This window comes from Phalacrocorax carbo, chromosome 6 (assembly GCF_963921805.1).
Source record: "Phalacrocorax carbo chromosome 6, bPhaCar2.1, whole genome shotgun sequence".
Classification (NCBI taxonomy): Eukaryota; Metazoa; Chordata; class Aves; order Suliformes; family Phalacrocoracidae; genus Phalacrocorax; species Phalacrocorax carbo.
In genome coordinates this window covers 2171342-2188227 of record NC_087518.1, presented here as the reverse complement: position 1 = coordinate 2188227, position 16886 = coordinate 2171342, and the positions used below count along the sequence as shown (strand labels likewise).

General features: G+C 42.3%; 1 long non-coding RNA gene across 1 annotated transcript; it reads left to right on the top strand.

Annotated features, from left to right (window-relative positions):
- The first annotated feature begins 796 nt into the window (after positions 1-796).
- Positions 797-7024, top strand: LOC135314041 (uncharacterized). The gene is made up of 4 exons (XR_010373528.1): positions 797-961; positions 3028-3182; positions 5076-5231; positions 6211-7024. It is a non-coding gene; the product is annotated as an uncharacterized LOC135314041 (long non-coding RNA).
- Positions 7025-16886: the final 9862 nt, after the last annotated feature.

Below are 16886 nucleotides of genomic sequence, written 5' to 3'. Positions count from 1 at the left end.
AAAAGGGGTTCTAGAAGGTCGTACGTCTGCCAAGCAGCTCCAAAGGCCTTGCCTTTTCATAACCTTACCTGTTTTTATTGCCTAGATCAGTTCTCAATCTCTCTGCCATAGATTAACATTCTTCTGTGGAGAGCATTTTCTCTTTTCAGCAGCCTTTCTGCTATTTTTTTCATTCACTTCTGGTCCATTTTGTGGGAAAATTGAAACACCTTCCAGAACGTGTTGTTCTGACAGAAGGGAAATAACATTTTTTTTCTTTCCTGGTGGGAGCAGCACTGTCCAAATTGGTGAGGTTCTTCCACTCCCAGGCATTTCTGCCCTCCTGGAGGAGAAGCCAGGCAGTCATTCTCTTGCCTCAAGGAAAATGAAGGGTTTGGTATTGGATTTTATAACTGTGACAGGATGCATATGCCTACATGATATGAGAAAAGGTTATTGCAAAATCAGCTACAAAAGACGCATCCAGAAAAAATGCCCGTGGCAATGGGCTAGTACTTTTAATCTTGTTTTTATAAACAATATATATGCCTTAACTGGCTTCTCGGAACATGTCATGTCGTGCAAGTGTCATGGAGGGTGAAGGAAGGAGGAGGGTCCGAGCCTGTTGTGGGAGGTATTTTGAAATGAAGCAGTTCAGCTTCTGTTTGGGTCTCTGTCACTGGGCTCTAAGGAGGTTATCGTCTTCTGAGAGAGGTTTCCTGAGGTGGAAGTCTTTTCCAGCTCTCCCTCCGTCAGTAATTAATTCTCTATAAGGGACAGTAAAATATCACCCTGATTTCAGGTGGGGTGACTTTTTTCCTAAGGATCTGCAAAACTTGAACGAGACACGATGCAAATGTACTCAGTGAAGCAGCAAGTCTTGCCTTTGTCTTGTGTGCGTGAATGTATCCCAACTCAGACGCTGCTTTGTCAGCGACTCCGCGGATGTGGAACAGTGGTCGTTCTGAATCGTTTGGATTAGGTGAGCGCTGTGCACCTTGTTTCTCTTATTCAGTGACTGTGGACAGAATCTGCAGCCATATGCCACCAGCGTAAACAAATAAAAAATGCAATTAAGATTGGAGAGTTCTCACTTCTTAAGCAATTTAATCCTACAGGCTAGAAAACCCTTGATATAGCAAAATCCGGGATAAGATATAGCTTTTATGGCCTTTAAATCAAAGATTCCTGACAATCTAATAATGGGCTGCTGTGCTCTTGGTGACAACCATTTTGCAGTGGAGCGGTTAGGTATTGCCTTTGTCATTGCTCCCGGCTGGATGTGGGCTGGCTTGATACACAGATCCTTCACAGGTGGTGTTGCAGAGCAGGAGGAGCAGGCATGCTGGTTAAATAAATCGAACTTCTATGCTTAGACTAAAGTTTGAAGATGTGGAGCCTTGAACAGGGTAATTGCAAGCAATAACACTGCAAAAGTGTTGAGTAACAGCTGATTACCACAAGGACTTTTTTTCTTTGTAATATGATGTGGCTTAAGTTTTTGTTCTTGCTGTGACTAATTGTTGAATATTTCGATAAACATATTTATCCTTCAGAATGAAAACGGTCAAGGTCAGCTCTTCAGGGAAATGTTATAGTAATAAACTGCTCTTATAGACTTTCTTGTATTTTTAAGGATTCATATGAAAAGGGGTAGGTATTTTAACCTTGATCTTATAAGGTGCTTTAATACTGTTTGCAGTGAAATTATTTGTGCGCTGAAAACTATTCATGTACTTAAGTGCTCTGCTAGACTGAGGCCAGCATGGTGTTGGCAGGGATAAGTCTCCATTTTTCTAGTACCTTTAGTGTTGTTTTTATCAGCTTCCAAAGTGAATCTTGGTGAAAATCTCTTGAATCTTCCCTGGTTAGCACAAACATATATTTATCCAGAGTTTCTGAGAATCTTTCTGGGTTGTTCATTTAAGAGCCTTCTTTGAGGTGCCTTTCTTCATTCTACAGGTGTGATGGATTCCCAAGGAGCGGATTTTTAATATAATTTTCAGATTTCTTTTCCACGTCCCCATTTCTGCGTATGTCACTTACCTATGTATTTTTACATGTGTAATTATGTGCAGTTCCTAGAACAGGCTCACTCGAACAGCACTTTGCTGCTCTTCCGCCTTTGCTGGCTTTGTGCGCAATAAACGGTCAGCGTAACTTTGGCGATGCAAACACACGTCAGGCTGTGAAAATCCAGCCTGAGCCCTCAACGACACTAAGGGGGTGAAAGTCAGTGCTCTTCCAGAGCTGGATGCTGAATTCCCGGCAGTCTTGGACACGTAAGCCATGCTTATTCCCTGATCCGTCCTGGTCCGTGCCCCGTACAGCCCCACACCGCACGCGTGGAACGGTTCCCAGGTGCTACCACCCGTGTTGAGCAGCAGCTCACAGGTGGCGGGAGGTGCGGTGCAGTTTCTAACCTGTGCTCACACCCATATTTGGTTTATTCGCCCAGCACAGGTGTCTACATGCAAGGTAACAGTGATGGGTCTCACCTAAAGGTGCCATTTTGTGATTTCACAAAGCAAAACCTCTGCCTACGCGAAAGGACAGGTTTGGATGGCGAAGATGATAACTGGGAATGGTGGTAGGAAGTTCTGCAACGGGTGTATTTTACAGGTCAACTTTGGAAAGCCTTCTAGACAAAATCGTTTATCCCATCTACATTGTATTTCTATTTTGAACAGTTCATTTGATGTGACGTCAGATATACATCAAGTAAATAGCTTAGTAGAACGAAACTGTCAGGCAACTATAAATTAAAGAGAGTTATGTTAGAGTTTATGCTTTCTGCAACTCTTAATACACCTTGCAGCTTTAGCATAGCAATTGGGCTCACAGTAAGACAACAGTTGATGGGATTATATTTTATTTTAAGCAGTATATATTTTAAGAAGCCCATTTGCTGCTTTCTTCCTCTCTCACTTCAGCTTTTACCTTGGAAACAAATGATTATAAAAGTTGGGCCTCTTCGTATCTATCTGACACCCCCTCCCTCTGTTCACTCATCATTTTCTCTTCTCCTGTCCATTTCATGTCCCACAGCAGAGCATTGGTCATCCTTTGCTGCCATCTCTTTGTAACTGAATTCTTGAGGTCAAGGTGAGGGTCTGATGGTACCACTGGGAATACTGGGCTAATTCTTTCGGTGTAGGAACAGCTCAGTGCCAGTCACTTCATGGACAAAATAAAAACCTGTGGTGAGTTATACCTCGGATTTATTGGCATTTATTTGATATTTCTTGAAACCAAAGGGGCAGTGGTGATAGTTTACATCAAACCTGTGGAGATGCTGCGGCATCTCTTGGAGTCTTCATAACATAAAAAAATCTCCCCACGTAGTCCTGGATTCCAATGAGAAAAAAAACACTTCAAAATATTCTGAATACTTCCGTGCACTCATACTTCTGAATATAGATTTTTCTCCTGTTTTTATTTATTTTTTCTTGTTCTTGAGTAATGTTTGTGCTGGTCCTCCCATTACAAACTGTGGAGTCACTAGAACAGGATTAAAAATGATAAATAAAAGATATTGTGGGGGGGATCAATAAAACACTGACTGAAAATATAGCAAAAGAGAAATACTGTGCCGCTGTGCTTTGCAAGATGTTATTGGCCAACACTGTGGTGAAATATATTTTTTCTGCTGTAATTGTCTCCTTGGGTGGTGCCTGTAATGGATTATACTGGGCTCTCTGGATAATGTTTTAAATGACTCTTATTGAATTTCCCAAGGTTTAGAAATAGAAGAGCCTGGATTTTTTTTTTTTTTTGGTGTCTTTTAGGATTAGACTCTGAAGTGAGATGAATAACATATGGTTTGGGTGCTTACCCAATCATAGGCACCCCTGAAAAACTTGTGTAAACTTCCTCTAACAGTGATTCCTACACAAAATGTTTAGGAGTGGCATGAAAATGCGACTTTCCTAAAATCAAAATGGTGCCAATTACTTTTATGATGTTTTTTGGTGAATTTTTTGAAGCTTTACTAGTGTTAGGTGAATTTTGGGAGTTGAGTTTTGAAACAGCTTTTTGATTTGTTAAATTTAAGATTAATGACAACATTATAAAAGAATAGATGAAACAACACTAGCTATATATAAAGCAACATATAGATAAACATAAAGCAATATAGATAAGCATGTAGGCAAAACAGTATAATATTAGAGAATTACTAAAATAAAATGGTTTGAGGCCATCAGAAATGGGCTCAAATGAGAGAAAAGTAGGTTCAGGATGGGGAGTTCAAGCGCCCCAGCGGTTGATGCATCCTTTTGCCACCCTCCCTGGGGAGAAGGGCAGAGGCTGCTCCCTGGTGAGTCCCTCCCTGCTGGTACCTCCGGGTGTGCTGGGGCTGCTGAAGCCCACTGCTGCCTCCTGACAGGGGAGATGTGGCAGTCTGCTCTCCAGGGCAGGCTCCGGCTTTATTTTCCTCTGCTTTCAGCCAGTTCTGAGTCACCGGAACATCCTAAACATCAGCAAAAATAATTTAAAAAAATAAAAAAGGCTTGGTGTAGTTATTTCCCCCCGATGGCAGCAGGGTGTTCCTGGCGCACTGAAGAACTTAAACTTCTCTTGCTTTCCTCAAGCCCAAGCTCCCTTCCGCGGTACGTGTGCTGGGGTGGGTGAGAGGAGGCAGGATGGGCACCTGTGGAGTGGCACCTGCCCCGAGCGCTGTGGTGGGCTCGTTTGGCTCCACAATTAGCAGGTGGTGTTAGCAGGTCTGCAAATGATTGCTGATAGATCTGCCAGAGCGAGCCAAATCCTCTCTGCCACTGCCTTTTTGTTATACGTAACGCTGTTCCTTACTGCTGAGAAATGCAGAGGATTTTTAGATAAATAGTGTTTAGACATAACAATATCCTGTATGTAGAAGAGCAGACATTTGGAGTTAGAGAGAAAACAGCATTCAAAATAAAATACATCTCCCTTCACCACCCCACCTCCCCCCAGTATTCATATAGAACAGTTTATAGTTGTCACATTCTTTTTTAACAGACAAAAAAAATTACGATGTTCTCATTTCTCTGTATTTCAGCAAACCAGAATGCCTTGTGCCATGTTTATTTGCAATGCTCCCCACATTCTTGCAGGGTAAATCAGCTTGGATGAAATAGGAGCTACTCCCGTTCTCGCCAAGACGTAGAGGACCTGATGGGAATGAAACTGGACAAGATCCTGCAATACGTGAAGAATTTAAAGGCATAACTTTGCTATTTGCTCGGTCCTGTGATATAGCCCAGAGCAAGGTAAGTCAAACTCCCACGCTCACGTGGTTCAGGTCCAGTTTTGGAACAGACCTTCCTTCTCCCGCGCAAACGGTGCTTGCCCTCGCTCCCGCGCTCCCTTCCCCGAGGTGGGCGCTGCTGCGAGGCGCTGATAGCGCGCTGCTGCAGCAGCTACTGCCTCCGCAGGGATCGGGGAGCGGAGGAGCAGTTGGCGCCGGCGAGGCTGCTGTAGCAGGGGCGGAGGCGGGTTGCTCTCCATCGAGAGACCTCCGATGCGGTGCCAAAACCCGGATCCAGCCTCTGGGGCTGCTCAAGTTGAGCCACCCCATCCTGTGTTGGATGAAAGGTCAGAGTAATTGTGCCTTTGAGCCATCCCCTTGCACAGTCTCCCTGCCCGGCCCCTTCCAGCCCTGGCGGTGAGCGGGTCTGGCCCTTGGCTGCTGGCAGAAAGCTGACCCTGGTGGTGGCAAGCAGCCCCCTTATGCTTATGCACTGTAAAGGATATGTAGCTAAGGTCCGTTACCCAGGAAAACAGCTGCTTTCATTTTAAAAATGGAAGCATAAGTAGGTCCCCGATCTCAGTTCAAGTTTCTAAGCAGTGCTATAATAAAAATAAGTAGCAGTGCAAGAGCAGATAATCATCTTTATTATTAGATCGGCTGGTAGCGTTTGCCTATCGGCCGGTGAGGGAGAAATGCTGACAGTCCCCAAATACGGTGGTCCACGTGTGATTTGTAGTCGACAAGACAGGAATTAACAGCATTAACAGCGTGTATGCTAGAGGCATGTCGGCGTAACCATATTGTTTCTACGGCCATCACTTTCAACGTGTTTTAGAGAAAGTCCTGGATACAATTATCGCATTTCTATCCTTGCGTAGCTAATGTCATTCAGAAAAATAAAACCCTGTAAGGGGAAAAAAGCCCAAGGAACAGCATGTTAAGCGTAGGAATTTTATGTATTACACAGCGCATCAGAGGTGAATGTTCTTATTTTGTAGCTTGACGTAATGATGATGATTAAATGGGTTGAAAGACTCAGAACCTGCTCCTTTACCCGGCGTGTTTCCTGTGTGGCACCCAGCTCTGTTATTTGGAAGGAGCAGCCGAGCTCCTCTGAAGCGTTACCTTGCTGTTTGGTACAAATGAAAATGCTGCTGCTGAATTAACAGTAGAGCCTTCCCCGGCGGTTCGTACTTGTGAGGATATGTCTTTTGAAACTCAACAGTAAATCATTATTTGTGCTTTGGGAAATGGGAGAGACAAGTTCATGTACGTTTCTTACCTACGGAGGGATCTATCCAGGTGCTCATATGCTCTCCCGTTACTGTAATACATGGTTTATTTCACCAGCCTGTGTATCTCTCAGAGAAATGGACCTATCAATTTATGTAGGCATTTGTAGTCCTCCTTCCATTTCTGAAATAGCTACTGTATTTCAACCATTTATGTTCTGCACTAAACCCTTTTTTTGTTCAGAAAATATTTTTGGTATAGCCTTAAAACGTAAATTGCAGCTGATATAGTTATAGAAGCATAACCTGCTCTGTAAATTTTCTCAGTCTGGAGTAAAAATGTCTTTTTTGGTTTAGCTAAGGTTTTTTGGAAAGCATCTTAAGCCAATTAAAAAAATCAAACCCCACAGTTACATCAAGCTCTGAATGCCCACAAGTGAGGCTTACCTTGCTTTTTAGCTATACCTAGTATACTTCTGAGCCGTAGGCATACCTGGCTGAATTTGCTATCTAGGCAGGGTCTGACACTGCTGGGTCTGTGGCAATGAAGCACCCAAGGGTGTTGGGGACGTTCAGCCCTGGTGCCCATTGCATTGGCCGCTTTTCTATCCTTGAAGTTTTATGTTCTGAATTTTTCCAGTACCACCCCAGCGTAACTCTGAGGCTTGTCTTGCCCCTGAGACAGAAACAGTTACAGAAAAGCTTCCAGAAGTAGGGCTGTACAAAAGAAAGGTGTACGAAAGTAAGGTCAAATGGATTTTGGTGAAAAAAAGTAGGAATTGAAAATGTTTGGATCCTTCAGCAGAGCCACAAGAGAAGAACGGTCTCCCCAAACTTTATTGTCTGTCTAGGCTTTGCAGCCCTTAGGATGTTGTCTTTTCTGCCGCTTGAATTATGAATGACTTTTGCCTTTTTCTACTTTAAAATAGAACAGAAGAACAAGAAGACCAAAGCATGAGAAAGAGTAATCCCAATGCAAATGGGAAGAACTGTGGCACGTGAAAAAAATACGGCAATGACATTTCTATTGTGTCCATTAAGTTATTTCTAACGAGACCAACCACCGGTGCAGTGAGTGTATATCTGGGCTGGAAGGGTGTTGGACCCTGAGGCTTAAGAGACAGACGCACCGAGTGCCTCCATACGGCAAACTGTCCCACATGCAGGTGCGCGCGCAAGTCCAGAGGAGAACCGTGGTTTGTTATGCTCTTTGGAGAGCTGCGCTGGAGGGAATTCACTGCAGAAAAGTCAGCATAAGCTGCTTATCCTTAAAAAAGGAATCCTTCATGATAGGAATGAAATCACTGCTAGCCTCTGTCTTTTTCTTTAAGCTCTCCTGCCTACTGCTGAATACCTTCAGGATAAAAGATGTGCTTAAGATGAAACAGGGAGCAGCAGTACATAAAAGCATTAAAACCCATACTCGCGAAGCTCAGCAAGAGACACGGGATCTTTTATCCCATTTGCTAAGTGAAAAAGTGACAAACTTCTGGTTCCAGCGTCGCCCCTAATGAGCTTGCCAAATAGGCTGGAGCCATGACGAGCCAGTCACTTGGATCGATTTGTGTTTGGCTGCTTCATAAAATGCAGTGACAATAAACCTGCTGTTACAGGAACTTGAAACAATTCCCAGGGCAGCTATTTAAAGATTGTAGGCTTGATGCAGAGTGCACAGCTTTGCACGAAAAGAAGCCCTTTGACTTCCATGGAGCGCTGGTACTTCGCCCCGCTCTGCATCTGAAAGGCTGTACGGCTTTCGATGGCTGCAGAGTTGCTGCTGCTTCACGTTTAGGCAAAACTACGGTTTCTTATATGCTCCACTAACCACAGTGGAGGATTTTGTTTTGTGATATTTTTTTTTAACAGTCAATCATAATAGTACCAGTCATTATCTTTGGTTCATTAACTGCTGTGGAGCTCTGCTGTTCACCCCAACTGTTCAAAAAGGATCAAAATGCATATCTAGGCATGTACTGTCAAGCGAGTTTACATTTTAATGTTGGCTGAAAGTGATCTTGCAAGGCAAGAGTACTTGCAGAAAGTGAAAGATTTCAACATGGCTTTAGGAGAGTATTTTAAATGTGACGTTTATATTAAGTATCATATTATGATATCATGCTATGATATTATCATATCGTAACAAATATCCAAGAAAATGTGAGCGGAGAGCAGTGTGTCCTGCTTATAATTGTCAATTTAAAAGCAGAGTTTGCCCACTGAATCCTGCAGCATAATTTTCAGTGGTACTCAGGTTATTTTTCACCAAATTAACTTTGGGTATCTGAGCCATATAGACATAAAGAGAAATAAATTGCCTCGTGTGGGTGTTTGTCCTTCCCGTAGAAAACCCAGGTCAGGCTACTTCTGGCACGCTTGATTTTGGCAGAGACGAACAGCCGTCTAGATCGTGTTGTCACCTTTAAGTCTGCCACAACTTCTGTAAGATAAATTGATCGTTGAGGTTAAAACTTGAAATCCAGGCAAACGCAATCATTAGTTTTGCCTCGAATTTCTTTTCGAGTGGATTTTTTTTTTTAGACCTTATATGGGTTGATCTTAAAACTGCAGCGTGTGATGAAGTGTGCCCTTTGAAACATGGGGAAGGTGGTAGCAGCAGGCAGGATACACAGGTGTGCCAATGTGACACGCTTTTTTAATGAGCAGATATAAACCTGAAGACACCTGTTTCTTAGTGATTCTCCAGGAAGACAAATTAAAGGCTGCTTTATCTTCTTTGTATCCCTGAGCAGATCTGCAAGAAAGCAATTATAACTGATATAATGAAGGGATGGTAGGGAGAAGGTAGGTAAAATTGAGGATAAAAAAAGAAAACCGTATCCAATTATTCCATTTTTTGCATGCAGTGAAGTGTAAAGCATTTTGCAACCTTCTGGACTGACGTTGTCAGCTACTGCCTTCTGAAAAGACAAGGAGAAATGTGGATTTCTAGTGCTGCTTCAGTTTGTGTGAAAGCAGTAAGTTAATGTTAGTACTGGGCCTGGAAATTAAGCCCAGTATGCTTGCCAGCAGCTAGGAGCTGTATCCAAACACAGAGAGTGTTACACAATAAAACCCTACGACTGCAGGAGATGTAGGAATGTTTGAAGCGGTCACCATAGTAATAGAATGTTCTCAGGCTTTAACTGAAATAAAAGATGTATTAAACTCAGGGAAATTTGTCAGTCACTTATACTAATATTTAACGAGAGAAAAGGATTCCTTCAGAAATGTGCATAACTCAGATCCATCTGACAACCTTCTGCTTCTCTTTCAAAGCTAAAGGATCCAAACATTTTAAAAAAAATTGTATTGAAGATATCCTTTCTTCCTGTAAATCTAACTCTGATTTTTGCTTTGAAATTAGAGGATATTCACAAGGCCATGCAATTTTAAGCAAAGCAAGTAATTGTCTGCTCATGAATATTTCATGTGAAAATGGAGTTAAGTTTTAAAAGGCGTGGCAAGTGGTGCCCCAAGAGCTGCTGGGACGAGCTCCTGCTGGCTGACCGTCATGAGGATTTTGGCTGCTGTGCTTAAGAGTAAGCAGAGGTGCTTTACCCGTTCAAAGTTCTGATACGACAATGAAAAAAAATGTTTTGAATTATATAATGTTCTATTATGGTGTCTTAACTCTAACAAAAATTAAAAGTCCATATTTTTATGCCAGCAAAGTATTCACAGGTAAAAATTTAATGTACAACATATGGATTTTTTTTTTAAATAACTCAGTAAAGTCAGTGAAATTTCTGCTTCCTTTACAGGGGATGGTATATCCGTCTTAACGAATATTATGGTGTTTTTAACCAGTCTTGATCTTCTTGACATCTAAGATGAGCTGGTCCTAGGAAGAGGTGTTCTGTCCCTTCCTGATTATGATCTTAACATGAAATATCGATGTTGAAACATCAGTAAGTAGTTCCTACGTACTACAACTTTGATATGGTTTTAATATTTACGATATTATTCTGGAGGTGGGTGTATATGACACCTTGCAACATCAACAAGTTTCATGGCCCTTCCTGAAATGTCAGCGTGTCTTCTCCAAGTGCCTCTTCATATATTTTTAAAATCAGAAGGAGCTGTTGTGATCACGTAGTCAGATCTTGTGCGTAACGCTGGGTGCCACTAGATTTGACCAACTTGGTTTTGCCCCTGGGGCTGTGGTACATGACTCGACTTGGTGAGTTTGTCTGATTTTTCCAAATTTTTGCTGGTGGTATGTTGTCAGGGCTACTTCTGCCCCGCAGTCGTCTGGGAGGGCTGCTCAGGTGTTTGATACCTGCTGGTGTTTTGGCACAAAGGGTGCTGATCTTCCAGAGCATTGACCTGGCTGCTTAACTCGGTTCCAGGTACAGTCCCATTGACACCTACGTGTCAAGTTAAACTTTATACTTAAGTGCTTGGAGTTAAAGATAGGCAATAAAATAGGTCATAAATGGTGAACCATTACTCAAGAAATAATCGTGGTTAAATAATAAAATCACGGTAAAAAAAGTTCTGCGCATAACTGGTGATTTTAACCTTAGCCTAAGATAGGAAACTGTTTTGTTCTGTGGCCCATAAAACAAGTGTCTATTTATTTTTCCCCTTTGTATAAAAATAAATGTTGTTCTTCGCTGGCTTGATAAGAATGAAATTATAATTTAATTTCTCTTAGACTTTAATATATGCTGTACTATAGGTGTAAAACTAGGAGCTGTTTGGTTTACATTTATACTTCTCACACTGTTGGCCTCTGGGATTATTTTACTGGAGTGTGTGATCACTCAGAACTGTTCCAATCAGTTCCTGATTTTACTGTCAGTCTTTGAATGGAGTATATTTGAATTAAAAAAAAAAAGAGGAGGAAGGGAGAAAGTAGATTCAAAATAGATTCCTGCAGGGTATAATCAAAAGTCATTTTCTTTTTCCAGAAATACGGCAAAACAGAAACTCTGCATGATCCAATATTTCCCTTGTCTTAGAAGATCACTCTCTAGTAGTAGCTGTCAAATGAAATTTTAAAAGTATAGTGAGCCCACAGCAATTCTACATCTAATTTTGTTTTTTCTTCATCACAATTTACTGCTTATTTCCCCCATATTTTTGCTCTCGCATGTAAGGCCTGGCGGAGTAATTTTCTCTTAAACAATACTGGAGTTGTCTATGAAGTGGTGTATGTCAAAGGGAAATGAAAGCTATAGGGGAAGTTTTGATCTCAAGAGTTAGCTTCGCTCACTGAGATTGCTTCCTGGCATGTACCTCTTGTGTAGAGGAGACATGGCTCATAATATACCCTGAGAGGCTTTCAGGTCGGGAGATTTCTGCGATAAGCAGGACCGGGGAACATCAAGAAGGGATGCTCTGAGCCTTTGCTTTGAACCCATTGCTCTCAGATTCCATTATAAGTTCATTACATTAATTATCAAAGTGATTTTTCCATTGGAAGATGGATGGAAGATGCTTATTATGTGTTTGTGGATCATGAGGCTCCCTGCAGAACTGGCTCTTTGGGTAACCTGTTGATTTGCTGCAGAGCCTTGGGAGTCAGTGCTTGCGCTCTCAAAAGCAACGCCGATGCAGAAGTGAGATTTCGGTGAGGAGCATCAGAATACCTTCATGCTTAGCTACGGTGAATATTGTCATTGTCTGGTCTTGTTATGCCCTCTGAAATCTTGCCAAGCCGCAACATTTCTATAATTAGCGGAGAGTGGTCTGCAAGGTTTTAGTAGCTGGAGAGCGCAAGCTGCGTGAGGGCCATCTCTCCCCGAGGGAGGCTCTGCTCGGTCATCAGCGGGCTTAACTGTGGGCTCTCAGCGTGGTGGTGGCTGATGGAACTGAGCTGAACCGGTGCTCGGGAGTGTGAATAGCCTTGAACAACTGTGTCCTGTTCCCCTGGCTCTCAGTCAGAGAAAGAAACGCTGGAGCTAGCCTTTGAACTCCTTGCACTTTATGATTTACCTTAAGACTAGTGAAAGGCAAAGGGAGGGCAGACGGACCTTTCTAGGAGCTCTGCAGGTGTCTGAACAGCTGTGAGACTGCTCCCGCTGCGCAGCTGACGTCACCTGCCGGAGCTTCTTGGCTACTCGGGGGACACTGTCATCGTATTAACACAGATCTGCTTGTAAATACTCTGTTCCACCACCCTCATATACACGTATAAACAGATGCATCTACCTACAGTGAGGAAGTTAGTTATAAAAGATACAGTAAATAAAAATTGTATTAGAAGGCATCTAGCCAAATTTAAAATTTAGAAACAGTTTACTAGTTTCTCCTGGTAATAGCTTTTGTTCTACTTCATATCTACTGCTCGGAGACTTCAGCCAGTGTCTATACAAGGATTGTCTTAATGCCTCTTTGGTTGTTTTAGTTACTGCTTTGCCATCTCTCAGGCTTCTTAATGGGCTTCAATAAGCAATTTTCAGAACTGGAACTGTCATCTCTGTATAAAATGACAGCCGCAATACGCCGCTGAGGAGCTGGGGACTTGTTTGTTTTCCTTTGGGGACAGAGAACATTAGAAAATGATGGGGTTGTGACCAGATGCGTGGGCATGTCGCACCTGTGTAGCTATAACCTATAGGCTTGCTTGCCGGAGTAGACGACTGAGGAGCTGCTAGATTTACCGGCAGTGAGGAATTCCCGCAGCTGTCGCACGGCGACTTCTGTCCCTCCCGGGGGAGGTGTATCAAGAGGCAACTCACTGCTGAAGCCGTTCTTTCCTTCCTCTGCTGCAATTCCAGTACTGCATGCAGTATTGCGTATCAATGCCTGCTTCTAATCTAACACGGCTTTTGTTTATGTGAAGACACTGGGCTTTTCTCTGCTTTTGGACTCCTTTTTTTCTTTTTTTTTGTTTTCTTCTCTTTTCTCTCCACACTCAACCTTGTCAGCCTAGTGAGGGTTAAAAAAAGAAAAGGGTAAGTTGGGTGGAAAGTCTGCAAACTCACCGTGTTCCCTGGTTTGCTTTTTGTAGGCTTTGCCCCCCCCCCCTTTTTGTGAGAGACGAGTAAGGGTGAGTGGTGCAATAGAGGAGCAAAGTAGCCATAGACCATAGGTGTCCCGGGAGGCAGCGGTGGTGAGGGGTCAGTAGTCCCAAGACCCACCTTATGTTTCTTTGCTTTTCCCTAATTCCTGCCCATGTGCCATCCCTTAGTTAATGTGAAAAAATGAGTGGGTTCTCCGTGTGTGTAGTTTGCTCTGTGTCTCCATGCTCTGTTTGCTCAGTTTCTGTGATTTTGCTCTTCTGTGCATGGATCTGCTTCCCAAAGACTATGTCCTGTTGTTTTATTCATGAGCAGCCCTAATAGGAGGTACTTGAGAAAGAAAAGCCAGATTTTGTCTAATTTTGTTCACTGCTCAATAACTTAGCAAATAACAAGCAAGTTTCACCACGTTCTCCTTCGCTTGCTCATTAGCAGACCTGTAGTTCCCATTCATGCATGTAGGCAGTGAGACTCCTAAATAAGCCGTTTACTGAATTTACGTCTGAATACGATGCACGTTACTTTCTCCACACTGAGTATGGTAGGAAACCTTGGTTTGTCGCAGTAAAACACCAATGGGATATTGCTTTTTCTGCCATTAAGCTGTGATATATGGTGATTAATAAACCATGCCCTATTTATATGCATTCCTGTGAAACATATTATCTTCACTATACGTTTAGTCTTTTATTTTCTATGTAGTTTCAAATGCATCATACTAAATTTCCCATAATATCTTTCTTGTAAGAATAATTCTCTGCGCTTACAGTGCTGAACATCAGTAGCTATTAAAGACCGCGTTTACAGGAAATCAAGTGGAAAAGTTGCGTGGCTTTCCAGGTTTTGCTGTGGCTGTACGCTAATTACTGGATTCTTGGGTACCGGTTTTGGTTACACCCTTTAAAGCTGGAGTAATGCTGCTGGTCTTGGGTTACTGCAGACGTTCACCTCTAACATAGAACCGGGATGGTTCTGAAGTTCCAATGTGAAAAGGTAACAAAGTTCTTTCCTATAGAGGGAAATAAAACATACCTGCAATACCTTGAATCATTTCTGCGAGATACTTTGTAAAAAGTAGATAATCTTTATCCCTGTCTGTACCAATACTGATTTAAAACCAGCCGAAACTCCGACGATCTTCAGCCAAATATACACAAGGGAAAGTAAATGTAATGTAATTATTAAACATATTTGCTCTGTCGGGCTGCCTCCTCTCTGGGGTTTTAATCGGTGTATTTGACCTATGAATTCTGCTTGCAACAATAATGGGAATGAGTACTGGTCAGCATGAGTGAGACCAAGAAAATATCTTTTCTTGCCATGACTCAAAGATGCACAGATAAAATTGCTAATTGAAATTTAAAAGAAATCATCTAGAATTCCCAGCACGACTAGAGACCTGGAGGAAACTGATCTCAGTTAAGCTACGGCGCCGACAGGGATGAAGGTAGAAGAGAGAACCTATTTCCTAAGAGGTTTTTTTTGCCGGCATAAATTCTGGATTGAATTTAAACTGTAATATTTAAACCAGGGTAGTCCTGGTGAGGAGAAATTTATTGTGGGAGGAGGTTTAGATTGAACGGAAAGTTATTGCATTGATCAAGTTCTCTACATAGTCAGCTCCAGCAAACTTACTTTTAAAGGCATGCAGGCGCACAGTGTAATTTCCAGAGGTGTGTGTTTAACCATATCAACAGGAGGTCAGTACCTAGGCACTTTTCAAAATACCACTGAGTGGTTTCTGAAACATTTAAAGTGATTGGAGCATGGATAGCTCTGTTTTACGAACGTTAACGTCGGCTCTTTGGATTACAGGAGCTTTTGGCACTACTCATTTGACTGTAACCACATACAAAGAGAGTCATATTCTTCTTGTTGTACCCAGAGTATTTAAGATAGATTTATGCCAGTGACACTATGGGCATTTCAGCCTGCAACCTTATTTCATATTCCTTTTGTCCACTGCTACTCAGTGAAATGTATGCTGCTCATATGAAATGATTTAGTCACTTAATCACCCTTGAGCATTGATCTGTCTATGCCTTCTTTTTTTTACAATAAAGATTTAATGTCATTCTTGGAGGCTGGCACAGATACCTGCATTTTGGCCTTGCTTCAGCTCAGTAAAACTGCTAACACATTTTTAACTTTTGATAGTACTTTTTTTTTTTTTTAGAAGAAAGGCAAGCAAAGAAAAAAATCTCTTATCTGAGTTGTCTTAAGTGTTTTACTTGCTGCTGAATATTTCAGTAAAAAGAGTTTTTTGTAGTGGGGTCAAAGACACTGGTCTCGTTTTAAGACCTAAAACTAAGTAAAGCATGACGTCATGATCAAACATTGATGGAGCAGATTCTGATCCCTTCTAACCACTGAAAAAGTGAAGTAACTTCATTCCCATTTCTCCAGATTTGCCTTTGAGTCATGAGCTACTGCAGATTTGCAGCTCTCTTACAGGGTCGGAACCTCGCCCAGCACCACAATAAAAGGGTATTGTGCAAGTGAAAGGCTCCCAGGTAATCACTCAGATCCAGGGCGCGCTTTTCATGGGTATATAGCCTGTGAGAATCGCCCTAATTCATCTCTGTCTCTGAATAAGATTTGGCTGGCAGAATTGCCCTGCTAACCTGAAATTGAGTTAACTTGACAGCCAGAAAGTAGCATTGTTATTGGCTGAATACCATTAATTTTGATGTGGCATATTTCTTGCTAATGGGAACATTTATATTATCTATATTTTCAAAAAGCAGGAGGAAGGGAAAAAGATCTACCACAACAATATCAATATTTCAAGGGCAAGCAATGCAGTAGAGAACACTCTGCCTTCTTGTAGCATTGCTTTTATTGATTGCTATATGTCTAAAAAAAACATTTTCACCTTTCTTCTCCACCCCTTTTCCCTTCAGAGACTGCAAATGCATGTGAAGAAGAAAATTAACATAGAAAAAGAAACATGAAAAAGCAACTGTGGTTCCATGAGGGGTCCTGAAATACTAGATGTGTTTGGTCAAAGTGGCCACTGTTTAATATAAAGACTTCAACAGGAAAGTAGAGTTTAACCCAGATTTAAGGACAGTAAGAACTGATGAGCATTCGCAGGACTTGTTTGTGTTTGTAATAGGTTGGACCCGAAACCCTGGTTTGCTTTGGTTCTTGTGTGCTGGGAAAAACTGGACTGGTTTCTGTGGGGTGACGCTGGGTGCTCTAACAATGAACGTAACTGAGAATTTCAGCCCTGTAGCTGCAGAGAAAACGCGGTTTAATGAAAGACCAAAGCAAGACCTTTCCCGGCGGTGCCCCTGCAGGGGCTGGAGCTGGTTTTGCTGGAGAAGAGTGTTGCTGTATAGCTCCATTGCACCGTCGGAGCGGAGTCCCCTTCGTACGAGCCCCAGCAGCACGGTTTGTGATCCTGCTCGCCTGAGTCACCTTTCCCAGGAAAACCTGACGCATTCTGCGCCGAAGGACTCTTCTATTAAC